This window comes from Ictidomys tridecemlineatus, chromosome 12 (assembly GCF_052094955.1).
Source record: "Ictidomys tridecemlineatus isolate mIctTri1 chromosome 12, mIctTri1.hap1, whole genome shotgun sequence".
In the NCBI taxonomy this organism is placed as follows: Eukaryota; Metazoa; Chordata; class Mammalia; order Rodentia; family Sciuridae; genus Ictidomys; species Ictidomys tridecemlineatus.
In genome coordinates this window covers 115,403,208-115,430,632 of record NC_135488.1, presented here as the reverse complement: position 1 = coordinate 115,430,632, position 27,425 = coordinate 115,403,208, and the positions used below count along the sequence as shown (strand labels likewise).

Genomic DNA, 27,425 nt, shown 5'->3' with positions numbered 1-27,425 from the left:
TGCCCGTGCTGGGAATCGCAGCGACCACCCAGGCTCCCACCTGGACCACACACCTTTGATGTGGGTGGCAGCTGCGCAGGTTCTCAGCAAAGGCACCCGGGTGGCCTGTGTAGCCTCCACATTTGGGCATCTGATGCTTCTAGGTGCCCCCCATCCCCCTCCTTCAGAAGTCAGCAGAGAGAGTCACTCAGTAAGGAAAAGTCTGCACAGCCGAGGACCAGGAAGACCCTGGGCCTTCATGCCTGCTCTGTTTGACCTGCGGACCGTGTTTCTCACTTTTAGAATGTGTGTTCTAGCCGGTCACTGTCTGAGCCTGTGCAAGGGTGCATGAAGGAAGGTGCTCACCAACTGCTCACGGGAGGAACGAGGAGTGTCTGCCTCAAGGCTGCTTTTGAATGGAAGCTAAATGCTGGACTTTCTCAAAGCATCCGGGAAGGAAGCTGTCAAAGGCTCTCCTACCGTGATGTTCCCTCCAGAGATTTCCCACTTTGAATACAGAAAAGCCTGGTTCAGCTGAGGATTTCTCCATGAGAAGCAGGGTTTGCCCACATGGCTCCAAGAATGCAGGTCACTGGACTGGGCACATCCAGAGCCAGGTCTTGCCCGTGCGTGGGCATCCGGAAGGCTCGATCATCGAAAGCCACAATTTTCCTGTATTCTGGGCTCTGTGACTTGTTGAGAGGGAAAATAATGAAGCGTTGTTCTACAATTTTATTCTCAATCCAAAGGAATGCTGCTTTGGAAAGTGGTCAGATTCTACACTGATATTTCAGATATTTTCTCAGACAAATTTTAAGCATGACTGTATCTTGAAATATGAATGGTGCGTGCATCTTGTGCACAACAAGGAGCCTCTGCTGGCCTAAATGTCCAAGGAGTTTCCAGATGTGGTTACATTATCCCATGCATGTTGCCCTGTACCTGAGAGCCCCTCAGGGGCTCCCCACTGCTCCCCAACAAGGCAGCCACTGTTGTCTTGACTGAGTTTAGGGAGGCCTTGCTAAGTACTTTGCATGTATTATCTCATTTAAATCTTATACTCAAAGGGAAATGTTATTAGACCCATTATGAGATCAAACACTGAGATTTGGAGAGATTTGGGGACTAAGGTTAGGCACTCACCCTCAGAGCTGGGCTGAACCCCAAATCTTAAAGGCCATTCTCAGAACCTTCCTTCCCCTTCTCTGCAGTGTTCCAAGTCTCCTCCCTCACCCCAGGAGGTCACCTCATGGCCCTCTCCCCCCATGGGGCCCCTCGGGGCTCTCCCAGCAGCCAGGCCAGGTCCAGTTGAGGAACTTCTCCTTAGTAGACAGCATCCTCCTTTACTTTATCTGTCCCCTCCCAACCGGGGGCCCCTGAGCTCTCCATAAAGATAATAGTAAGTTCCTGAACTCGAGGTGCCAGGTGGCCCCTGATGCGTCCAGCGCAGAGCCTGGCACCCAAGGGAGGCTGAAAATGTGTGGCAGTGGAACATGCGATTCTGCTCTGCAGTGTCGGTCTCATTCCTCGCAACCCCAGCTGCCAACAGAAAGTCTGAATCTACCAGTGAAGGCCAGGGCAGGGCCACCCAGTGGGGAGGCAGGACCCAGTCCCCTGCCCTCCCCAGGCCCTGGCCCCGCAGGCTGACACTCAGCACCAGGCGCCTTACACGGGTCCCCAGGTGACGCCGCTCTTGCCAGCTCTGGTCCCGCACTCCAAGGAGGCAGCCTGTGTCCTTTGCCAACCACCGCAGCTGCTCCTGGGTATCAACCCTCGGCGGGAAAGACCCTGGACCAAGTGATGGCCAACACAGAGTATCCCAACACAGAGTTTTCTCCTGGGCGGAGTCGGGTGCCGCGTGGCCAGGGTGGGGGGTCTTCATTTTTGGAAATGCCAGGAAATAAATGTCCTATCTGAGGCACGGACACCTCACCACAGTCACCTCAGGGACACGAAGGCCCCACGAAAGGGCCAAGCTCGGCCTGGAGCTCTGGTCTGACTTCTCAACACGTGAAACCGTTCTGGCTTCTGGGCATTTTAAATTTTTTCCTTTATACCCCCCACACACACACACGCACACACACACACACACACACACGGGCTTCCGTGACACACTGAGTGTGCCCACTTTTCTGTGAGAAGTGTGTCTTTCCTGTGTCCCTCACAGGGGTGCCCCCCCTGTGCTCCTCAGGGCCATGTCCCCGTGTCTCCCCAGACGACCTGGTGAACACTCCCAGGCAGCCGTGTCCTTTCCCAATCACCGTAGCTCCCAGAGCTGACTGAAAACCAGTAGCAGCTGGCAGGAAATGGGTGAGAAAAGTGACCACAGATAAACTGTAGGGCTCCACCAAGGAGCAAGGGGAGGCAGATCGACAGACCCTGGGGCAGGAAGTCCCATCACACCATCAGACGCTGGCCCCAAAGGGCACAGGCCCCAGGACAGCCCCAGTGCTGGCTGCTGGGCCTGACGCAGTGAGCCCGCAGAGGGTGGGCAGCCAGGCCTGACCGGCCAGCCATAGCCCCTGAAAGGAGAGGAGGGGCCAGAAAAGGCAAAGAAGCACCAAGCACAGACTGGCCCTCGGGGGTCCTCGGGGGTCCCACCATCGTGGTCAAAGTCATTGATCAAAATAACTGGGGGAGGACAGATTGGCCCAGGCCGGGGCCTACGCTCTCAGGATCGAGTTAACTGTTGCCCATGCATTTTGTAACCAGAGTCCCCGCAGTTCCACGGCAGGAGGGGGCCGAGGCACCCGGAGCACAGTGACAGCGATGTGGTGGGAGGTGCCGCCTGGCAGAAGCTCGGAGCCAGCATTTCCAGATATGCCTGAGCCTCCCAGCCAACCCAGAGGCCGGCTTTGCCCTTCATGGGATAGAGAACGAAGCAGCTGGGCAGCATCATGGACGCTCCCCGTGAACTTCCCTCTTACCGCTCTCTGGCTCCCTAGGAGGTGGGTCAGATTGACCCCATTTACAGGTGGGCAAAACGAGCCCCAGGGGTGATATTTACGCAGCTCTGGGCCACACAGCCTATGAAGGGCAGGTCCCAGATGCAAAGTCTCACTGCAGTCCCTGCCCTGCCCACTGGGTTACACGTCCTCTTTTCATGTGAGTCATGAGGTGCTAAGAAGGGAAGAGGAGAGAAGGGGGAGGTGAGAAGGCGGCGGCGAGCAGCTCGAGAGCGAGTGCCCGGCCCTGGGCCCTGGCTGGGGGCAGCCCTGGGCCACAGCATCTTCCCAGCAGCCCAGCGTGAGACCCCCCAGGACACCTCCTCAAACAGCCCAGCAAGGCACCCGCCATTTCTGCCTCCCAATGTGGACCCAGGGGCTCTTCTGGGGACAGCCAGAGCAGGGTAGTGACCGAGGCTGTGCACCACCAGCTGCTCTGTGACATGCTTTGTGACTAGCTGCTGTGACCAGAAGCTGCAGCATCTGCACTTGAACTTCTGACCTGGTCACAGTCCCTCCGAGGGGAAGGGGTGCAGCTGAGGAGGGCTTTGGCACCCCTGAAACGGAGGCTGAGGTCCCCTTCCTGTCTCTGAGAGGCAGAGAGGGCACCTGCCCCGCGAAGCGTGTTTGTCCCCATGCTGTGCCTGGGCCATCTCTCGGGTTAGCAAGACAGGGTTCAGCTGGGTCTGAGTCACCCTCGTTCCTGGAACTGTCTGAAGGCGGGAGAGGATGCTGTGGGCAGCTCTAACTGTATCATCTGGGCTGGGGCCGGTAGCAGATGGTCCTTATAAAAAAAAAAAAAAAAACTTCCATGTGGGCTTAAAATAGCGCAGCACTCACCCTCAGCTGAATGGGGAACTGCACGCCGCTGTTCACGTGGGGGTGGGCGCTGCAGGCTGTGGGTGGCCACCAGGAGCCCGGGCCAGCTGCCACGGCTAGGGCTCGGGCAGGCTCCTCGTGCCGGGCCTCGACTGGGCAGGTGGCGCCCGAGCCCCAAGCAGGCCCCTCGGGGACCTGAGCCACGGCCCTCCCGTTGCCCCCGTGAGCCTGAGACCCAGCTGGGAGCAGTGACAGCAGGACAGCAGCCCTGCCCACCCCACCAGCCGGTCCCAGGAAAGCGCTGCCTTAGCAGGGCAGGCGGGAAGACACGCACATCCGAAAGCCCTCAGGTACCACTCTGGGTTCCGAGCCGACCCCTGCGCGTGGACCAGGAGGAACATGGAAGTGAGGCCTGAGGCCTCTGGGCTGCCTGGGAGGAAATCTCGGGCTGCCCTCGGCAGCTGGGTTTGGACACAGGTTGCTTCCTCTTTTGCACCTCGGTTTCCTTGTCTGCAGTGGAGTGGACACAGGGGCCCTCCCAGGCGGCTCTGCAGAGGGAGCGCATGGTGCTAACCTCTCCCAGGGCACCAGGAGCCCTGGCCTTTCCTCCTTGGTCCTCACTTAAGCCATGCCACACTTAGGGAGGAGAAGTGACAGCTCTGGAGGTCTCGGTCTTGGAAGGCAGGGTGGCCCCGGGGGACAGGAGGCTGTGCAGCAGGTGGAAAGACCACTCCAGCAAGGGCTTCCCAAGCTGCAGCGTCGCCCTGACGCCCTCCTGCTGCCCGGCCCCTCCAACTGAGCACCCTGGAGCCCAGCTCTCATGGCCGCAGGTGGAAGGCCAGAGCAGGGCACAGGTAAGGAAGCCCCAAGGGAGCCAGAGGACCTCGGCTGCTCGTCGAGACAAAGGCAGCTAAGGCTCAGCGTTCCCACTGAGCTCACTGCTGTCACACTGGGGTCAGCAGTGAGCTGTGCAAACTAAAACTAGCTCTAATTTGTCACCTGGGCCAATTTCCTTGTTGCAAATACTCCCATCACAGCCAAGTTCACCACTAAACGTGGAAAAGACACAACCAGCTGCCACAAGCTCTAGGATTTTGCACACACATGGTGGACATGCAAATCCAGCTCTTCCCATAAGAGGATCACCGATCAGGGGACATACAGGACAGGCAGTGACCAGGGCTCAACTGAAAGGCAGCAGAGCTTGAGTGTTGGAGGAATAAGTGTAAGGGCTAAGATTCAGGCTCTTCAATTAAGACACTAGCTAACCAACTGGTTGGATCTCCACTCTATTTTCTAGCTGTGTGGCCTTGAGCAAGTACCATAACCACTCTGAGCTTCACTAATAAAGACAGGAGAATAACAGTATCTGCTTTTTTATATGGGCACTCACTTTGTAGAAATAATCTCTATGTCATAGGCTGTTTGTTCTCAAGAATGTAACAACTGGGCATGGTGACACACATCTGTAATCCCATTGACTCCGGGCTGAGGATCACAAGTTCAAATTATGAGGCCCTAAGCAACTTAGTGAGTCATTATCTCAAAATAAATAATAAAAAGGGCTGGGGATGTGGCTCAGGGTGAAGTGTTCTGGGATTCAATCCCCAGTACCAAAAAAAAAAGAATGTTACTTTGGGGCTGGGGATGTGGCTCAAGCGGTAGCGTGCTAGCCTGGCATGCGTGTGGCCCGGGTTCGATCCTCAGCACCACATACAAACAAAGATACTGTGTCCGCCAAAAACTAAAAAATAAATATTGAAATTCTCTCTCTCTCTTCTCTCTCTCTCTCTCTCTCTCTCTCTCTCTCTCTCTCTCTCTGTCTCTCTCGCTCTCTCTCTCTCTCTCTCTCTCTTTCTCAAAAAAAAAAAGAAACAAGAAAAGAAAAAAGAATGTAACTGAGATAAAGCACGGCTGTAGCGGGGTGTCGGAAACGCTCCTCCACAGATTAAACAAACAAATGGCTCCCTCAACCCCACACCGCTCTATCCCCACCCCCAGACTTCTGCAAAGGGGTGCCAGGCAGTCGCCATCTGCTCTCCTCCCACCCCCTCGTCCACCCAGTCCTGCCTGGCCTCCGCCAGCACTGCTTCACCAGGCTTTGACCTTGGGCCTGCCAAGGTCGCCACAACCCTGCTTAATACAGCCACCCTCACCTGCAGTCTCCCCCCAGCCCCAGGCCCTGCTTCCACTCCAGCCTCCCATCCCGAGAGCCCCCTGGGCCGACACCTCCCCCCGGGCCCCTCCCCCACGGGGTCACCTCCTCTACCTGGCCATTAGGTGGGCAGCGTCTTCTCTAGCTGGAGTCCCTCTTCCTGGGCAAGCTCACTTTCCATGACCTCTGCTACTACCAAGGACACAAACCTCTTCCAAACCCTGCCTCTGGCCCCGCTGTGTCCTCTGCCGGGCCGCATACCTGAGAGTCTCGTCCACATGCCACCTTGCTGGCCCAGGAGCACCCAGCTCAGCTTGTCCCAAGCCAAGCCTGCCATCACCCCTGGGCCTGCAACCTGCCAAGTGGCACCACACCCGAGTCCCTGCCACCGCCTTCCTCCTCGCCTCCAGACCCAGGGCACCCCGCCCCGCTTCCCCCTCGCCCTGCAGACCCGCGCCTTTGGTCCTCAGTCCTCCTCCTCCAGGAAGGAGTGCAGGGCGTACCTCTGCCTGCGCCCCCACTCTCCCTGCCTTCCAGGGTGGCCCTCTGCCTGGTGTGGACAGGTCACCCTCCTGCTGAAATCTCCTGGGCGACAGACCAGGGCTTCTTGGGGCCCTTGTGACTGCCTCCTCAGCCCCTCTTCCCATTCCCGTGACACTCCCCTCGGCCCGCCCCTGGCGGCCTCCACGTTTGGCGCATCCCATTTCCACGCGGTAGTGCCTTCCGCTCAGCTCCCCTCAGAGGCCCTCCTGCCCCTTCAGCCCCCTGTGCACTCGTGCCTCAAGCTCTGGGCAGTCAGAGGAAAGCCCTCCTCATCCCGCGGCCTCCCTGGACCAGGACAGGTCCTCTGGGCCCCCAGGCTTCCCGCCCCTGCCTTCACAGCAGTGACACCATCCGGCTCTTCTCAGGTATTTGTGTGGTTGATTAACACAGTTCCCCCTGGACTTGGAATTCCCAAAGGTGCAGTTAACTGGCACCAGGAGTAGGGTATTCCTTGCCGTGAGGTACCATCTTCCAACTGCAGGAGCCCCCAGCCCTACCTACCAAACACCAGGGACACTGCCAGCCACTGAGACAAGGAGCCAACACACTCACTCACCACCAGGTGCCCTGGGAGGCCGGACCTCTCTGCAGAGGCCTACTTCCCAGATGCTGAGAGCCCCAGGCTCAGGAAACCCTCTAGGTCAGTTCAACCTCAGGTGCCCTGTAGGGTCCCAGCTCATAGCAGATGCTCAGGAAGTGCGTGCTGGGGAGGGGCGGGCAGCTCCTGCCTACAGGCTGTGGTCACCTGAGAGCACCTACCGGAGCTCAGGGGGGCGAGACCTGAAGCCAGCTCCTTCATCACGTCACCTTCCTCCAGCAGCCCGGGGTGCAGGGGATGACACAGGTGTTCCCTAGGCCACATGGCAGGAAGAAGAGCAGCTGGTCCTCTCTCCAGAGAATCTCAGCAATCCTAGCTGCTGGCAACCCCTCAGGTGTGCCCAGGGAGAAGAAAAAGCACAAGCCTGGTGTATTCTGCCCTCCGCTCCACAGGTAAAGGGACTGAGGCCCATAGCATCAAATAATGGGCTTCAAGTTGCACATCTTGTAAATGGCAAAGCCAGGATCTGAACCCACCTGTCCAGCTCTGGGGCCAGCACTCTTAGCCACCACCAAGAGAGCTTGGGTGTATCAGCTGTCTACACTGTGTAACAAACCTCCCCAAACTCAGCCGCCTAACGCAACAAGTACGCATTCTCAGTTTCTGTGGATCAGGACTCAGTTTCAGTGGACCAGGGAGTGGCTGGCTGGTCCTTCTGGCTCAGCAACTCTCAAAACTCTCGGGCACAGCGATCACCTCAGGCCTGACGGGGACGACTGTGTTCCATCCCCACTCACTGGAGACCTGAATTCTTCACCACAGGGCAGCAAACATCCCCCAGAGTATTGGGCAAGCAGGAGCAGGAGAGGGCGAGCAGGAACGAGGCCCGGCCCTGCAGCTACCTGGGACGCCGCGTCACATCACCTTCACTGAGGTCTGTTGGTGAGAAGTGAGCCCTGAGGTCCAATCACACTCAAGAGGGGATCACAGGAGGCCATGGTCAGCAGAGGTCGTGGTCACTGGGGGCCCTCATGGAGCCACCAACCACACTGAGCCCACGGAGGAGGCGGGAGTCCACAGAGACAGACAGAGGCTCCAAGCCTCTGGTCTGGGTCCCCCAGGACTCCGAGTCGGGTCTTTCCTGAGTAGTAGTAGTGGCCTTGAAGAGGCCTGGAACTTGACCCCCAGCCCAACATGCTTCCTCCTCCTGCTCCTCCCAAAACTAAGAGGGGAAGAAGACACCCTCGTGACTTTCACTGCTCAGCCGTGCAAAGAGGCAGCGGCCTGTGCTGTGGCACGTCAGGCTGGGGACCTGGCACCCCCTGGCTCTCACCCCCGCGCAGCCTCCGTCTCCTCCAGAGTTGACCTCCCTCCTCCCTTTCTTGCCCAGTGCTCCTGGCACACCTCCGGGGTGCCTGTGTGACCATCTCTCCTCCCAGGCCCGCTCCCACAGTCGCCCTCGGAGAACTGGACTCACAGCCGAGCCACTGCTCAAAGACCATCCTTGCTGCCGTGGCCCAAGGGCAGGGCCCAAGTGGAGTAAGACCTTCTGCCGCAGCGCAGGCCCTCCCACCCGAAGCTCACCGTCAGGCTGATTCTGCACCCTGCCCTTCCTACTGACGGGCGAGGAGCTCCCACCTCCTAACCTTGAATGCCTTCCATGCTCCTCGCCACTCACCAGATCCTGGTCACTCTCCCGGGTCAAGTCCGTGCCCTGCCTGCTCTACAAACCCCTGCAGACCATTCCGAGTCCCCAAGGCTGGACTGGGCAAGAGGTAGCATGTGCTCTGCAGGATCAATTGAATTGAAATACTACTGGTCTCAGCAAGCAGACTACTCAGGAGAACCTGAGCAAACCCCCCCCCCCCCGCAATACCTGCACCCTCTCTGGTCCTCAGCACCTGGGCACCACAACTGCTCGACTGGACTTAGACTTCTGGCTCCCTGCGGAGCAGTTCTCCATCCCCTCCTCCCTCTATTCCCCAACACTCCTTCTCCCCAGACCCGTCCTCACCCGTCCCTCACCCCAGGCACCCCCACCCTACCCAGGGACACAGCCTCCTGCTGCAGCCTCCCCTGCACCCACTGTCTCGTCACCTACAGGAGGCATGGCATCCCGTCACTTGCATAGTTTGTGGGTTTTCTATTTCCCAACCTCACAGTGAGCCCTTCAATGGCAGGATTGGGTCCAGTTTGCCTCTGGATCCAGAGGGCGTGCACATGTCAGGAGAGATGGAAGAGACGAAGACTGTCATTGATTTGAATCCCCAGTGACAAATACACCCAAGATGTTTTATTCTGTCTCCTTCCTGCCCAGAAATACGAAGATATCTTCCTCTTGCAGTCCAAGACTGCACACTCAGCTTGCAGGCCTGGAGGGCCCAGGGCTCAGTGGCGAAAGCTGAAGGGCACAGCTGAAGGGCACAGCCGATGTGCGCAGCTGGATCCCCATACCCCACCCCGCGTGCAGAGGTGAGACGGCAAGGAGTCCAAGCACAGGTCCCCAGGCAGAGGTCAAGCACACCTGCAGCTGCCCATCAGCATCTCACTGGGCCCAGATTTGCTTTTAAGATGCTTGTCAACTCGATGTGCCCAGAGGACCCGAGTCACTCCCTGTGGAATACAGGCCGTTTACACAGAAGGCAGAGTGAGACCAGGTGGGAGCTCACAGGTGACAGCAGGTGGGACCCGCCTTGGCTCCTGGAAGTCCTCACCTCTGGCCAGGACCCTTTTCAGAAGACTCCTATTTACACAAAGCCTAGAAATTTCTTAGACTTTTTGATCTCAAGACTACTTTATGAAGCAGATAAAAATTATTGGGCATCCTAAAAAAGCTTTTGTTCATGAGGGCTGCACTTGATGCTGCTTACTGTATTAGAAATTAAAACAGGAAAAAATTTAAATGTGTATCATTTGCATTAAAAATAGCAATCATAAGTCCATTCCATATGAACATAGACTTCATACCTCAAGAACATAACTCTATTTGCCAAGCGAAATGAGCAGTGATGATAATAGCAATGGCTTATTCCTGTCCAGACTCCTCAGTGTCTCACATCACAAAGCAGCCGCGTCTCGACGGGCTTCCGGCTCATTCCGTGGCATCAGTTGTTGAGGTCTGTGAAGAACACTCAACCTCCAACAAACACTCAGCTGGGAGAGAGAGAACACCCCCCAGCAGACTTTCCAGGTGACCGGGGCTTTTCTCCTTTAACAGAGCACCAGAACCCAACGAGAGGTAGCTTTGGCAAAGTTAGCCAAACCCTAGCCGTAAATTCTGCACAAATGCTAACTTTAGCTGTCGTGCACCTCGGATAGACTCCTGTTTTCCACTCACCCGTGATTTTGCAATGTGGTGCATTGGTCATTTGGCAAATATTGATTCATGGAGTTTGCAGATCTACCAAATGTTAACACATTTTATGACTCAGCCTCGGCATTACTACAACCCCTACCATCAGAAACGTCTCTAGGCGTTAGGAATCCGTCAAGCTCACAGGAGTGCATGCAAGGTCTCTACAATTTTAATTTTCACTTGAAAGTTTCAACTTTATCATTGGCCACAGGTGCTGTCAGTTATGTCTCTTAAAGTAGCAGGCTCACTGGGTTTATTTTCAAGAAAACATCTGCCAGATTCCAGGTCTGATTAACCTAGTTTGTTGGTCAGTGAGTCTTTTTTCCCCATGAAAAAGCTGTTGGCTTTGTTCAGAGCTAGAAACCAACCCCCCCCCCACCCCCCATGATGAGGTAACTTCCTCCCGACACCCAGGACGTTGCCGAGCTGCAGAGGGGCCTCCTGTGGACTCGCATCTCCAGGACAGAAGGAATCACCCTTACTAAAGGGAAGAGCGAAAATCCCTCCCTTTCCCTTTTCCTCCAGGGTCATCCTTATGAAACTGTCATTGTTCATGATGACGGCGTGACCAAGAAGAATATGACAACTGTGAATAATGACTGCGAGAACTGTCCTCGACGCCTTCCTGCCCGGCACCAGCTCTTTTCCCTCGACTACTGCACACCAACAGGACCAGCAGGGCACCATGAACAATCACCCGGATCCTAGCTTTTCTCTGAAAACAGTTTGACCTGTGCGCCCTCCAACAGCACCTTGGGATCTCCAGGTGTCACTAGGTCACTCCTTGCAAAAGGAGGAGGTGTGGGCCGTAAGCAGGAGGTGTGGGCCAGCTGAGCTGGGAGGCCTCAGTCCCCACAGGCCGCTGGCTGATGGAAGTTCCCAGGGTCTGCACAGTCGGGACAAGGCAGAGAAGGGCTCTTCGTGGAGGCTCCTCTGCAAATAGCTCCTAGGAGCCCAGGAAATCACAATTCATCTGAATAACCCCTTGGAGGCCCGGTCAAAGTAAGAGGTCGGCCTATTCCACGGCTGACCCGTGAATCAGAAACCCAGCGTCTGTCGTAAAAATTACGAAAACAACTTCAATGGTTTGGGTGTGCCCCAAATTTCATTGCGTGTGTTGGAAACTGAATGTCTTGTGTTAAAGGTAATTGAGGATTCAGGGGAAGCAATTGTGTCACCAAGGCTCTGCCCTCACTAATGGACCAATCCCTTCATGAACTGGTGGATTTGTGGGTTAGTGTGGGAGGCATGTTCTCTCTGGCACACTCACTCTGTCTCACCTCCCAACATCTCTCGCCATCTCCCGGCACAACAGGAAGGTCCTCACCAGAAGTTGAGCTGAGGCCAGCAACATGCTGTGGGGCTTCCAGTCTTCAGGACTGAAAGCCGAAATAAACCTCTGTTCTTTATAAATTCCCCGGGCTGCAAAAACAAGTTACAGCACCAGAAGACAGAGGAGGCAAGGGCCAGTGTATCCTCTGGCAGACAGTGCGGCTCACGGCTGAGGGCTGAGTGGCAACCCCAGGGCATGCAGGCAGGCAGGACCAGGCTGGATGCCCGGCAGCACCTGCATGTGGGACAGCCCACAGGTAGAACAGACTGCACTCCGGCCTGAGCACCAGGACCGACTCTGTGCACAAAAGCCTAGACTCGGACACCTCGCCCTTGGGGGTGACCAGGGAGCTCTGCCCAGGCTACAGAGTTTCAGTAGAGGGAACAGTTCCACTTGGGCAAAAGACGTCAGGCCCTCCACAGTGCTCACAAACACTTCTGTTCATGCCCACCATGCATCAGTTCGGTTTTAAAAGAAATGTCACAATCTTTCATGGAATCACAAATTAGTGAAACCATTGTAATCATTTAATTCTTCATTTAATGACTTTCTAAAAAGTCCAGAGCATGTTTCTCCCCCACTCATTATTGGAGGCATGGCCGATCAGCGAGGTGGGTGAAGTCAGATGGCAGAGCCTTTGGAGCCCGGATCCTGGTTCTCTGACCGTCGAGCTGCGAGGCCAGGGTGCAAACCCAACCACTCGGTGCCTCCACTTCCTCAGCCGGGCGCTGGGCAGAAATACGGCCCCTGTCTGTGAAGTCACAGCGAGGACTGAGTCAGCTCTCAGGGCGAAGCTCTCCTTGGAGGTGTTGTTCTTTTCCTCTCTGCCGAGACTGTGACCCGGGCCTTGCACACCCTCCCCTCTGACTGGCTCTTCACCCACCCAGGCAGCACCTGTCCCCTGTCCCTGGTGACAGCATAACCACGAGTCCAGAAAGCCAAGCAGGCAGCTCCTCCTGGCTCTTCCTATCAACAGGAAGAGGAGGCCCCAGCAATAGATGGCTGGGGCTGGGAGAAGGTAGGGACAGAGGGAGGGCCCCTGTGCCTTTGGTATTTCTTGGCAGCTACCCTAGGAGATCCATAAGCACATGGGCCAGGCAGGGTGCCCTGGGTAGCACTCAGGGTTCACGGCTGAAAGATGGAGCCGGACTCTCAGCCCTGACACCATGCATTTGGAGAAATGCTCTGGGTAATTTCACACTGCAGAGGGCACAGTCTACACAGCCAGAAGTGGGGATCCACCAGGTACCCCGCCAGTAAGGGCCATGCAGCCTCACCACACAGGTGGACTCTTGGCGTTCTTGCTAAGGGTTTGTAAGGGACTCTCCCTCTGTGTAGAGAGACTCCTCTCAAAGCCAGGCAGGCCCTGTACATGAGATATGTTCTAGAGACAGGAAGGGCAACAGGGCAGGCGGTGAGCTATTGGCCATTTCAATCTTAGCCTCTGGAAGGACTGTGCAAAGACTGATGGGTCGGCGTAAGTGACTCACAGGGACGTGCATGCAAAACAGGCAATCACTCCCGGAGCCGAAACACACATGCCTGCAAAAGGGGGTCGGGGTCAGGCACCCCTGGGGAGCTGCCAGTCAACCGCACCTTCTGCGCTGTGAAGTCCTTCAGGGTGGCACTTAGCAGGCCTCTGTTGAGGTTGGTGTTTTCCTGTTCTGCCGACCCAAAATCAAATCACCAATAATACTGGTGACTTTCAACTTTCAATGACCCCGGCCCAACCCGCATTTCTTTCACAAGACATCTGCGTCAATATTGCCAACCACTATTTTCAAACCCACATGAACTAAGGAGATGAACGTAGCTGAATCAGAAGCAGCAGACACATTTATTTGCAAAGAAGGAAAAGGAGGAGGAGGAAAGGGGTGCATGAAATGAGGAGAAAGGATGATCGGGAGCAGGAAGAGGACGCAGGCAGGCGGCCACACGTGGAAAGCTTGGTGTGTGCTGAATGCTTGTCAGTCACCGTCTCATGCTATCCCGGGAAGCCCGAAGCCAAAGTACTCTTCCCCTTCACAGAGGAATGGACCAAGGGGACTGGCCACATGTCCCAAATGGCAGACGTCCTTCAGCCTCCAAGGCCTTCCTCTTTCCTTTGCACAAGGTTGCTGCTGGATTGAGGAATGCGAGGGTCTTAGGAAGTTTCTAGGGAAAGTCACAACGAACCCACATTTGCCCCTTGGTTTATTGTGAGCATAACACACAGGTCACCAAAGCACTCAACTACCACCCAAGACCATTACTGGAGAACAAAGGCAGCTGACGAAAGCTGGGGGCTGAGGATCCCCCCCCCCCCGCCTTGATGGGCAGAGCACCATGCAGGGGTCAGGAGACCCCAGGGCCCAGGGCCAGCCCTTTCTGCAACAGCTAGGGACCATGGGCAAGCCACCCTGTCTGTATGGGCTGTGTTGCTCCATGGGACAGTCAGGGCTGGGGCAAATGGACTCAGCAGCTTCCACATCCCTCCTAAGAAGCACAGGCGTAACTAAGAGGCATCAGCACATCATGTGTACCCACCGTAAAAATTCCACAAACTCCTAATGGATGCACAAAAACGCAATCACTGTTTACAGATAATAAGGCTTCCTAATCAAAAATTTATAAAGAAATCATTTAAAATGTCATCATACTAAGTAGAAAGTAACAGTAGTACGACAGGAGAAGGAAAGCCTGACCACAGGGCAGCAGAACTTAGAAAGTATTTCTGACAACAGCAGCTTTAAAAATCTGTAAGAAGCCGCCTAAGGAATCTCCATACTGCCTCCAGAGTGCTTGCACCAATTGCAGTCCCACCATCAATCTATGAATGTGCCTTTCCCCCACATCCTCGTCAACACTTATTATTGCTTGTATTCTTGATAATTGCCTTTCTGATTCTGGAAAGCAGTAAGGAAATTCCTTAGAAAACTTGGAGTGGAACCACCATTTGACCCAGTTATCCCACTCCTTGGTTTACACCCAGAGGACTTAAGATCAGCATACTACAGTGATGCAGCCATATCAATGTTTGTAGCAGCTCAATTCACAATAGCTAAACTGTGGAACCAACCTAGGTGCCCTTCAATATATGAATGGATAAAGAAACACACACAATGTAATACTATTCAGCATTAAAACAGAATAAAATTATGGCATATGCAGGTAAATGGATGGAGTTGGAGAACATCACACTAAGTGAAGTAAGCCAAGCCCCAAAAAACAAAGGCCAAATATTCTCTCTGATAAGTAGATGTTGGTCCATAATGAGGAGGTGGGGATTAGAAAAATGGAGGAATTTTGGACAAAGGGGAGGGTCAGAAGTGGAGGCGGCTTTGGGGCAGGAACAATATAAGGACTTAATTCCTAGGTACATGTATGACTGCACATATGTATACATAATATACTCTACATTGTATATAACTGGAGAAATGAAAAGTTGTGCTCCATTGGTGTACAATGAATCAAAACGCATTCTGCTCTCATCTATAACTAATTAGAACAAAGAAAGAAAACAGGAAGGAAGGAAGGAAAGAAGGAAGGAAGGAAGGGCAGCCTAATAAGAAAGGGTGAGACCCGCGTAAGGAAAGTCATCAACGTTTTCTTATTAAAACACCATGTTTGAGGGCTGGGGGTGTTGCTCAGTGGTAGAGCACTTGCCCAGCGTGCACCAGGCCCTGGCTCTGAGTACAATCCCCAGCACAGGAAGGAAAACAGAAGATCTTGTTCCTGGGTGGTCAGACACCATTTTCAATTATGTCCATTTTCCTCCAAGTTAATCTATAAATTTAATGTAATCCCAATCAAAATAGTGAAAGAAGTCTCATGGAACTTATCAAAATAAAACATATATTCTTCAGAAAAATGTAGTTTAAATCAATACTACTAAGGAGGACTTGCCCTATCAAATGTCAAAATATGACAATTTATAAAGATAAAAGCAATGAGATATTGGTGCAGTATTAAACAAATAGACCCGTGGAATTCATTAGACTCTAGAAACAGATTTATTATGAATGGAATTTTAATATATGGCAAGAGATAAAGAAATAGTTTTAAAGCATGGCTACAAATCCATTGACACTTCTTCCATTGATAAGTGGCGTCTAGATCCGTCTCTTTGAATCTGGGTGGGCATGTGAATGTGCTGCCACGTGACTTCCAATATGAGGTCAGAGAAGGCCACACAGGTTCCTCCTCGTTCTGTGGCGCACTCACATCTCGTGTCCTGAGCTCCCATCCAGAAGTCGAGCCACCCGAGGCCTCCACACAGCCTCACAGAGGCCCAGTAGAGTGCTCCAGGGACTGTCTCCAGCTGAGCCCAACTTTGGAGTCATCCTAAGGTGATTCCAGCCCTCCACTGCTGACGTCACCCCAGCCATTCAGGTCACCCCAGCCATTGTGGAGCAGAGACCAATGATCCACATTCCACCCAAATTCTCAATCTACAGAATTCATGAGCCTAATAAAGTGATAGCTGTTCTATGCCACGAAGTGTAGAGTCATTTGTTATCCAGCAAAAGACAACCAGAGCAAGAGAGATTTCCAATCAGTAAGAAAATCCTGACCCCGTCAATAAATGGTATAAGAACTTAGAAATTATTTCTTAATGTTGAACCCTACCTCATGCCGTAGAAAAATGAAATTTAAGTAATTCACAAAGTAATATTTTAATACTAAAAGTTTCAAAACAAAATACATCAACATCTATATCTGTGGGTTCCACATTCACAGATTCAACCAACTGTGAATCAAAAATGATGTCCTGGGGGCAGGAAAGATGGTGGAATGACATGGACATCACTACCCTAGGTAGCGTATAACTGCACATATGATGCGACACTACATTGCGCACAACCAGAGAAATGAAAAGTTGTGCTGCAATTGTGTACAACGAATCAAAATGCACTCTGCTGTCATGTATACCTAATGAGAATAAGTAAATAAATAAATTAATTTTAAACAGTGTTCTTGCCAGATGTGGTGGCACATGCCTGTAATCCCAGTGGCTCGATAGACAGAGGCCAGAGGATGACAAGTTCAAAGCCATCCTCAACAACTTAGCAAGACCCTATCTCAAAATAAAAAATTTTAAAAGGGCTGGGGAAGTGGTTCAGTGGATGTGGCCCCTGGGTTCAATCCCTGGTACTCACCCACCCCCAAAATGATGTCCTTGCTGATGTGTACAATGTAGTTAGGCCTCTAATTGCTGCATCCGTAATGAACATGTACAGACTTTTTTTTTCTTGTCATAATTTCCTAAAGAATACAGAATAACAAGTACATATGTAACATTAATAATTTATGGGATATCATATGTAATTCAGAAATTATTTAAAGTCTATGGGAGAATTACATAAGTCATATGCAAATAATTATGCCATTTTACATAAAAGATTAAAGCACTTACTAATATATGCATGAGGCACTCTAGAACCAAACCCCATGGATATTAAGGAACAACTATATACAAAAAACATTTTTAAATTGATGGGGAAAAAAAACATTGACAAATTCAATCACATAACATAAAAATCTTGTATCATGGGCTTCATAAACAAAGTTAAAAGATCATTGACAGATTGATAGAAAGTATTTGCAGCATATGTAACAATAAAACTATTAATATAAAGAAAAAACAAAGAACACCTACACATTCAAAAGGAGCAAAAACCCAACATGAAATTTGGGAATGAATGTGAACAGATATTTCAGAGAAGAAATATAAATGGAAAGTAAATTTAAAAAGATGTCCAACCTCAATAGCAATCATGCACATTCATATTAAGGCAGAAATATCCAAAAAATATATAATTTTTCCCCAGAAAGCTTGTATACAAACATTACCAGCCAGCTGGCCTACCCACAAACACCAGCCAGCCCATCGATGGACCCCAACAACCAGCTGGCCCACCCACAGACCCCTGGCCTGTGTGTGCCCTGCAGATGGTGCCCTGCAAGCTCCCACAGACCACAGCCCACAGGCCGCTACAGACAGCACGTGGTGGATCTCGCCCGCCAGCTCAACTCTGTAAGATCGGGAGAACATCAACAGAGGCTAGAGCAAGCAGAAGAAATAAACAGTGGTCTCAAAGAGGTCATTTTCAGTTATCCATGGAGAGAAGATAATAGAAAAAAAAAAAGAATGAGAAAAGTGAAGAAAACTATGGGACTTATTGGACACTGTCAGGGGAATATGTCCATACAGACTCATGAAGGACAAAGGACACCACACAGGCCAGACCTAGGAGGTCTGCCCTGAGATGCATCATGCTCAAATTCTCAAAAGCCAAAGAAATGTTGAAGGCAGCATAAGGGTGACTCAAAGTGGTCCCCAGGAGACTGTCAACAGGTTCCCAGCAGAAACCCTGAGCCCAGCAGAGAGCGAGATGGTGTGCTCAACATGCAGAAAGAAAGAACTGTCACCCAAGAACGCCACACAGCCAGTTAGCCTTTAAAAACAAAAAAGAAGTAAATGGAGGGGGTTTGTCACCCCTAGACCTGCCTCATAATCAGTGCTACAGAGACTTTTTCCTGAAAGAATGCTAGGCAGCCATACAAAAGCATATGGAATCATCCGTCTCACTGCAAAGGTAACTATGCAGACAACACAGAGTGATACAACACTTCAATCGGTGGTGCTTAATCGTTTTAACCCTCATAGGAAAGTTAAAAGACAAAGCATTAAGAACAGCTGTGATTTCTGGGCTGGGGCTGGGGCTCAGTGGTAGAGAACTTGCCTGGCACGCATGAGGCGCTGGGTTATCCTCAGCACCACATAAAAATAAGTAAGTGAAATGAAGGGATTGTGTCCATCTACAGCTAAAAAAATATTAAAAGAAAAAGAACAGCTATAATTTGTGAATAGATACACACTATAAACAAATTGCATGCGATTGAAATTAGGGCGGTGTCAATCTGTAGCAGACTGTAAAAGGTTTTATGCAAACTTCATGGTCACCACAAAGAAAAAAACCTACAAAAAAGAAAAAAGAAAATTATCACAAAGCATGTCACCTCAAAAATATCAAATCACTCCCAGCAGCTCAGGAGGCTGAGGCAGGAGGATCACGATTCAAAGCCAGCCTCAGCAACAGCGAGGCACTAAGCAACTGAGACCCTGTCTCTAAATAAAATACAAAACAGGGCTGGGGATATGGCTCAGTGGTCGAGTGCCCCTGAGTTCAATCCCCAGTACCCCCCCGCAAAAAAAATCACATCACAAAGGTGGACAACAGAGAGGAAGAGAGAAACAAAAATGAAAGAAGTTCAAGACAGAAAACAGTGAACAAAATGGCAACCATCGGTCCTGAATCATAAATAGTCACTTCAAATATGAATGGATTAACCCACCAATCAAAACAAGCAGAGTGGCTGAGTGGATTTTTTGAAGATGCAGCTACACACTGTCTAAAAGACACGTACTCTAGAGTGAAGGCACATACACGCTGAAAGCGAAGGGATATAAAAAGGGAGTTCATTCAAATGGAAACCAAAAGAAAGAAAGAGTAGCTGTATTTACATCAATCAAACACTTTCAGTCAAGAACCCCACAAGAAAGAAGACGTTAAATAATAACCAAAGGCTCAATTCAACAGGAAGATCTAGCAATGATTCACATGTAAGCGTCCAACGTCTTAGTACCTAAGGATGTCAAGCAGATATTTACAGATCTGAAGAGATCAACAGCAGCCATGCAGTCACTGCAGGAAGACTCAGTCCTGCGCTCTCAGTGACGAGTCTGCTGTCCAGGCCGAAGAGCACTAGGGAGCAAGAGACTGAGCAACTCTGCAGAACATCCGAGAACATTCCACCCAACACGGGGCAGCATCCTTCTCAAGAGCCCCCAGAACATCCCCCAGTGTGGATAACATGCTAGGTCACCAAAAAGATCTTAAAATGTTTAAGAAAGTCGAAATCGTTCCTTTTCCAACGATGAAATGAAATTAGAAGTTAAGGATCCAAGTCAAACAGGAAGATTTACAAGAACTTAGAAATTAAACAATACTCTTGAACAATCAGTGAGTCGAAGAAGAACTCAAAGGGCAAGTTATACAACATCTCAGGACAACTTAAACTAAAACACAACACACCAAAACACGGAGACAGCAAAAACACAATCGTGGGGAAGCCCTCAACTAAACCACCTAATGTCACACCTCAAGTGAGTAGAATAAAAGCAGACCAAGTCAGTAGAACGATGGAAGTTATAAGATGAGAGCAGACATAAATAAAACAGAAAAGAGAAAAATAGAAAAAACACCAAAGCCAAGAGTTGGTTTTTTTAGCATAAACAAATTTGACAAATTTTTTAGACTATTCAAGACCATACTGCAATAGATGGACCTTCCAGACAGCAAATCCATAAAGAAACAACTGATTTGGACAGAACTACAGAGCAAGAGTGCAGACCCAAAAGCAGACAAGTGAGATGATGCCAAACTAAAAAGCTTTGGCTCAGCAAAGGAAATAGAAATCTAAATAAAGGGCATCAATTAGAGAAATGCAAATTAAAGCTACACTGAGGTTTCATCTCACTCCAGTCAGAATGGCAAACATCAAAAATACAAGTAACAACAAATGCTAGGGAGGATGAGGGGAAAAGGCACACTCACACATTGCTGGTGGGACTGCAATTTAGTGCAACACTCTGGAAAGCAGTATGGATTCCTCAGAAAACTGGGAATGGAACCACCATTTGACCCAGCTATCCCACTCCTTGGTTTATTTATACGCAGAGGACTTAAAAAGAGCATATTCCAGTGATGCAGCCACATCAGTGTTTATAGCAGCTCAATTCACAATAGCTAAGTTATGGAACCAACATAGGTGCCCTTCAAGAGATGAATAGATTAAAAAAATGTGTTGTGTACAATGGAATATTAGTCAGTCATAAAGAGAAAAGAAATTATGGCATTTGTTGGTAGATGGATGAAACTAGAGACTATTATGTTAAGTGAAATAAACCAATCTCAAAAAACCAAAGCCAAATAGTCCCTCTGATATGCAGTTGCTGACTCACAATAAGCAATGGGGTGGGGTGATAAAGTTCACTGGATTAGACAAAGAGGAATGAAGGGAGGGGAGGGGGGATGGGAATGGGAAAGACATTTATAATGAATTGGACATATTTTTCTATGTTCTATATGAATATACAACCAGAGTAACTCCACCTCATGTACAAACACAGAATGGGAAGGTATATTCCATGTATGGATTCTATGTCCAAAATACATTCTACATGCTCGGCTTGGTGGCTACAGGTGATAATAACACATGTGTGCTTGGCGCCTGCTAGGATAGTAGATCTTCAGTGTTCTCACCACACACACACACACACACACACACACACACACACACACACATAATATGGGAGGTTATGTGAGATAACTAAAGAGAACAAATAAAGTTTGAAAAAATGAAAGGACATCTTTAGAATGGCAGAAAATATCAGGAAACCACATATTTGATACAAAGTTCACACCCAAAACATATAAGGAAGTCCTACAACTCAATAGCAATAATAATAATAACTCAATTGAAAAGTGGGCAAATACTCTGAATACACATTTCTTCAGGGAAGACCATCAGGTATATGAAAATGTACTGAACAACACTAATCATCAGAGAAATGCAAATAAAACCATAGTCAGCTATCACACCGGGCCTGGTAGGATGATTGCTGTTTTTTTTTAAAAAAAAAAAAAAGATAATAAGACTGTGGTTGACGCTCAGTGGCAGGGCGCTTGCCAAGTGTGTGAAGAACTGGGTTTGATCCTCAACACCACATAAAAGAAAAAAAATCAACAAGTAAAACAAGGGTATTGTGTTCATCCATAACTAAAAATGTTGAATAAAAGGATATCAAATGTTAGCAAGGATGGGGAAAAGGCAACACCTGCGTCCTGTTGGTGGGAATGTAAATCAGGTGGCCACTACGGAAAACCCTGTGGAGGTTCCCTGAAACGGAAAACAGAACTGCCGTGTGATCCAGAAATCCACTTGTGCATATATATTCAAAGAACTTGAAATCAGGGCCTTGAAGAGCTGCCAGTTACCAGGCAGCATCATTCACAAGAGCAAGAACAACTAGTGTCCGCTGACCGACGAGGGATAAAGGAAACAGCGAATGTACACACGCACACAGCCTCTTCCAAAGGGAAGGGAGTCCCATCGCTTGTGAGGATGTGGGTGAACCTGGAGGGCGTTGTGCCAAGGGAAATGGCAGAAACAGAAGGACAAACACCGCTGGGCTCCCTCGTGTGGACCCGAAAGGGCTGACTCCCAGAAGCAGAGAGCAGAATGGTGGCTGCCAGGGCTGGGGCAGGGTGGGCTGCTGGTCCCAGTGAGTTCTAGAGAACCAAGGCTCGGCTCGGTGGCTACGGGTGATGATAACACGTGTGCTTGACGTCTGCTAAGATGTGGGTCTTCAGCGTTCTCACCCACCCCCAACACACACACACACAGAAACATAACATGGGAGGCTAGGTAAGGTGATGAATAAGTTAATTAGTTGGATTGTCATGTCCATTTCATTTTCAAAACATCAGATTTTATAACTTAAACTTATATGATTTTTGTTTTCCAATAAATCTGGGAAAAATAAATAGTCCAATGCGGAGGGAAAGAGTAGAACCCTGGTTGTTGGGAATGAGGAGAGGCGGAAAAGGAGCTAATGGTCAAAGGGTACACAGTTTCAGTTATGAACGATGAGTCCTACGGGTAAAGAAAATGTGGTGTGTGCATACAATGGCTCTTACTCAGCCATTAAGAATGGGTCTATGACATTTGCCAGTAAACGGATGGATCTGGAGACTACCACGCTAAGTGAAATAAGCCAATCCCAACAAACCAAAGGTTGAGTGTTTTCTCTGATATGCAGAAGTTAAGCACATAAGGGAGGTGGGTGTGGGAACAGAAGTTCAGAGGAACAGACAAAGGGAAATGAAGGGAAAGACAGTGGACTGAATCGGACATATCTTTCCTACATACATACATGAATACACCACCATGAGTCTCACCGTCATGGACACCCATAAGAAATTAACTTTTAAAAAAGTAACTATGGGCAAATGACAGAAAGATCAAATCGGGGAGGTAAGGGGAAGGAGAGGTACTGGGAACTGAATTAGAACAAGATATATTCCATGCTTTTATAATTATGTCCCAATGGAGTCTTCTGTCCCTAAAAGAAAAAGAAAAAGATGAGCAAGTCCTAGAAAACTTCTGTACAGCACGGCGCCTGTAGTTATCTATACTTTATTATATACTTAAAAGTTTGTTAAAGGGGTAGTCTTAGGTTAAGTGCCCTTATCACAAAAAATAGAACATAAGGTGATACCATCCGATGATGACGGTGGGCAAGAGTAAACATTTCCACAGGGATGTGGAAATGTTTGCAGCATAGATTGTGGTGATGGTTTCACAGAAATATACTCACCTCCAAACTCATCAGGTTGTACACATCAAACACATGTACCCTCGGCCTAGGAATCACACCTCACTGACACGGTAGAACAATAAAACAACAATAATAATGAGCTGCCGTCTGATGGATACCTCAGTACTGTGAGCCCAGCTGGCGTGAGTCTCGACCATGGAGTGGCTAGGACCTGGCTAAGGCTGCACGGTCAGTCCAGCCCCGGGACTGCGGATTGGCTTTCTGGCCATGAGCAGCCAGCTGTGTGGCCTCTCACAGGGTCACCCAGATCAAGTCCCTCTGGGTTGTGTGCTCAGTACCATGCTGGGTCCAGACCTGTGGGTTACAAGGGGTCAGGGTACCCTCCCACAGGCTGCCCAGAGTCCACGAGATTAGAACGTGACCCCCAATGGGACAGGGCAAGAAGGGAGCATTCAGAGGCACACGGGCTCTAAGGGTGGAGCCCTCCTGCCAGGTTAGTGTGGGTCCTGAGAGTGAGCTTGTTATAAAATCGAGGATGCCCCCTCCTGTGACGCCCCCCACTCTGTTGTGACACAGAAGGAGGGTCCTCATCAGATGCAGCCGCCTGCATCTTGGACTGCCCGGCCTCCAGAACTGTGAACCATGTAAGTTTCTGTTCATTAGAAAGTGCCCAGGCTCAGGCACCCTGTGAGTGGAGACCTAGGCCACCTGCAAGGTGTGATAGGCAGCCCAAATCCCAGGTCCACCACCAGACCTTAGCCCACATGCAGCTGTCCATGCCAGAGCCCAAATCCCAAGAGGTGCCAGCAGATGGTGGTTCCCTCTCCTCCCAATGCCCTTGGGGACATGCACATCCAGGCCTCCTAGCACTCCTCACCTCCTTAGATTTCACACAGGGAGTCCTGGACAAGGTCAGGGCAGGAAATGCACCAACCGGGTGGGGCTTCTTCAGTGCACGCCTCCAACCTCAGGGTGATCGGAAAGCCATGGTTGGAACAAGAACAGGGACTGCCCTGGGGCGTGTGGCCTGGGATGGGCAGGCAGCACAGGGCTGCGCATCAGGTAGGAGCAGGCACAGCCAATGGGCCTGGAAGGTGAGCGCAGAGCTGGCACCAGAGACAGGAGGTTCCACGGGACAACGACAGGGCGGCCCATGGCTTGGATCCCGTCAAAACCATCAGGACTCAGGGCAGCAAGCGCAGGCTGGGCCGAGGCCGACGGGAGTCCTGGGAGCAAACAGGAATGGAAACACCAAGGCATTGGCAGGGGTCCCGGGGCTCAGCCCAGGAGGCCGAGGGCTGCACCCACGGTCACTCCAGGCCCCTGCCCACCCCAGGGACAGGGCTGAGCGGGCCTGAGGAAGCACTGACGAGAGACACAGGCAGCCACCAGGGGTGTGGCCCTCGAAGGTCATCTCACAAGGAAGCGGGTTCATAAGACAGGACGAATGGAAAGTCAGTGGCTTCAGAGCTGCTTGCGGAGAAAAATCCAGTTTGGCCAAAGGAAGGTGAAGGTGGAAATAAATGTAGAGACAGAGAAAAAAGGAATGTAGGTCGACACTACAAAATACACACTCTCCCCCGCCCCTCCCCCACCCACCCCCCTCGTTTTCCAAATTGTGTGCTATGAGCTCTGAACGTGGATCAGTTTTATGTTCTGGGACAAAATAAACGTTTTGGCTTCATCTTTCAAATCCCGTGGAAGCGAGTCACAGGTCCCACGCTGGCGTGGGTAAGTCGCCCACAGGTACACCAGGTACACCGCAGCGGCCAGTAGGGGCTGCTCCACTTGAGGGCTGGGAGGGCAGGTGAGGGCCGGCGCAGCACCCTGCCCAGGATGGACGGTGTGGCCCTGGGCAGACGCTCTGGGAAACCAAGTGAAGAGTGGGGGCGGTCACAGAATCCAGGGCAGGAGGAGGTGCCCCCTGTGTGGAGCCTTCCCGTCCCCTCCCTGTGAGGTCCCCAGCAGGACTGCGACTCCGAGCTGGACCCTCTGTCCCTGCCAGGTTCCAGTCATTCCATCGTGGGGTTTTGCTGGTTGGTGTCTGACCACATCACAGTGACCCAGGAGCCCCTCGTGTTGCCGCAGAGCGTCCAGGGACTCGCGTGCTTCCTTCCAGCACATTCCGGGCAAAGCCTCCCTCCTCAAGTCCTGGCACTCCTGACCCTCTGGTCTGGCAGGTTGACGTCCCTGGGGCACCGCGGACAGCACTGGGTTTATGGCTGTGGCTCTGGGCCAGGTGAGAGCATCCTGGTTGGAGGAACAAGGCCCAGGATTGCTCCTGGCCAGATCTGGCTGGGGCTGGAGACCCACGGGAGGCGCATCAGGGACGTGAGGAAGCCCCACAGAAGCCTGGAGAACTCTGGCCTAGAACAGAGCCGCTCTGAGGAGGGCCTTCCTGCTGCCGGGGAACAGGAGCCCGAGAGGCTGGGCAGAACGGCTCCTCAGCTCACCCCAGGCCCAGGGGAGGCGCAAACCCTCGGGGCTGGACCAGCCGCCGGGAATGCGGCCAGGCACCTCTCTGGTTTTGCTGCTTCCCCCAGCCCCTGCCCAGGTCTCTCCAGGCCGCTCAGCTCTGGCCAGCTGACGGCACCCACCCCAGGGGAACAGGCCTGTTCCCCGGGGCTTTCTTCTGGGTCCTTCCCTTCCTTCAAGAGCCCATCGTAGGTCACCGTTTCCCCAGGCCCTCCTCACGGCTGGCGCTGACCCAGCCCTCCCCACACATATCTCCTGACCGCAGCTGTATTCCACAGCAGCCCAAGCCTCGCCCAGAGCCTGCCATCCTGGCTTAGGAGGACAAGGTCCACGTCCCCTTCATCAGCACATCCCACCATCCCTCCCTCCATGGCTCCCAGCACATGACCTTCAGTGCACCCAGTAGGCACTTACTGAATAAGACCTCAGGAATTAAGGGCCTGGCCAGCAGCTGACTCTGCTCCTCAGCTGCAGGATCCCAGAGGATCCCAAACCACCTAATCCAATGCTTCAGTGACTCAAGAACTCTTTTCTTTTCTTTTTTCTTTTTTTTTTAATCTCTCCTTCAGTTCTTGAGAAGACCCTAATAAAGGAGCAAAAGTGACCGTGTGCTCTGTGAATTTTGTTCTGAATACAGGCGGTGGCTTCCCCATCTTGCCCAATCACCAGAGGCACAAGGTAAAATCGGCTTTGGAAATACGGATCCAAAAGGAGCAAAACCCATCAGCAAAATTTCCTGGAGGAGGCTCCCCTTCTATGACAGAATAGTTATAGGCGACCTTACTACATTAGGTTCTTTGAAATAGAAAACCCATCACCCCGGCGACCCTCCTAGCTGCCATTACCTTGAAGAGGAAGAAATCCACTTAGCAGCATGCCATGTTAATTTCTGCACTCCTTACAGATTCTCTCGAGAATCTAGGTCTGAATGTCCTGCAGAACAATCTAGAAGACACTGCCACAGTCACAAGTGGCCCCTCCCTCCACCTGCGCCTCCTGTCTCTGGGCATGAGTCAGGTGCTGGTGCCCTGGAGCTGAGTGCCAGCTCTGCGTCCACAGGGTGGTTGCCCAAACCAATTGTTTTTACAAAAATAGCAGCTCCTGCTGGGCGTTTGGCATGCATAATCTCATTTAACCCGCAAGACAGCCCTGAGCAGGTGCTATCCTCACTTTGAAGATGAGGAGCCAGGAGTTCCCCAGATCCAACTCCTGAACTTTGACTCCCTCCAGTGCCACCCACTGCCTGTCCTACGGTCATGGCCGTGCCCACATCATGCAGATACCCACTAGCTATGGGCCTGCTCATTCCCCCAAAACCCAGACTTTTTCTTTCTTAATCATCCCCGTATTATAACAGAGAAAACTATCGTGGAGAAGCGTGTGGCCCAAGATCACTCCAGGAGTCGGTGGGGGGTCAAAGATGAGCTGGCCTCCCGGCAGCCTGCCCTTGCCATTCCCTATCGCCAGCAGATGCCAGGCTGCCTCCCTCTGAGCCCAAGAAGAGGGCACCTCACCCAGGAAAAAATTCCAACCTCTTACACTTGCTTAAAATCATCCCGAGCAGGGCAGCCCCAGGACCAAGCCATCCATTCTTCTGGAATCCCACATGGAAATTTTTCTTTCCACCTGCAGGGCGTGATGGGAACTGCAGGAATCACCGGCAGATCTTGTTCCCAGGCAGAGTCTGACTCAGAGGTCTGGGTTGGGGTCTGTGTGTGCTATCAGTGCTGGGGTCCTCAACCCCAGCTTTAGGAGAAAAAGAACGAGGCACCTCTGCACAGAGGGAAAGAGGCAACACAGAAGGAAGTGGCACTGCCGGAGGACGGGGCGCTGCAGGCTGAGAGCTGATCCCCACCATTGCCGAGGATTGAGAGAAGGGGAGGGAGTCCGCAGCTCC

The 27,425-nt window shown here is 51.4% G+C and overlaps 2 long non-coding RNA genes across 2 annotated transcripts in view; both read right to left on the bottom strand.

Annotated features, from left to right (window-relative positions):
* Positions 1-6,261, bottom strand: part of LOC144369476 (uncharacterized) — a 30,113-nt gene extending 23,852 nt beyond the window's left edge. The window contains exon 1 of the long non-coding RNA XR_013429295.1: positions 6,013-6,261. This is a non-coding gene — a long non-coding RNA (uncharacterized LOC144369476). The remainder of the gene's footprint in view (positions 1-6,012) is intronic.
* Positions 6,262-16,939: 10,678 nt separating this feature from the next.
* On the bottom strand, positions 16,940-24,667 carry LOC144369475 (uncharacterized). Its single transcript, XR_013429294.1, has 2 exons — positions 23,212-24,667; positions 16,940-22,837 (listed from the first exon to the last, which is right to left on the bottom strand). It is a non-coding gene; the product is annotated as an uncharacterized LOC144369475 (long non-coding RNA).
* Positions 24,668-27,425: the final 2,758 nt, after the last annotated feature.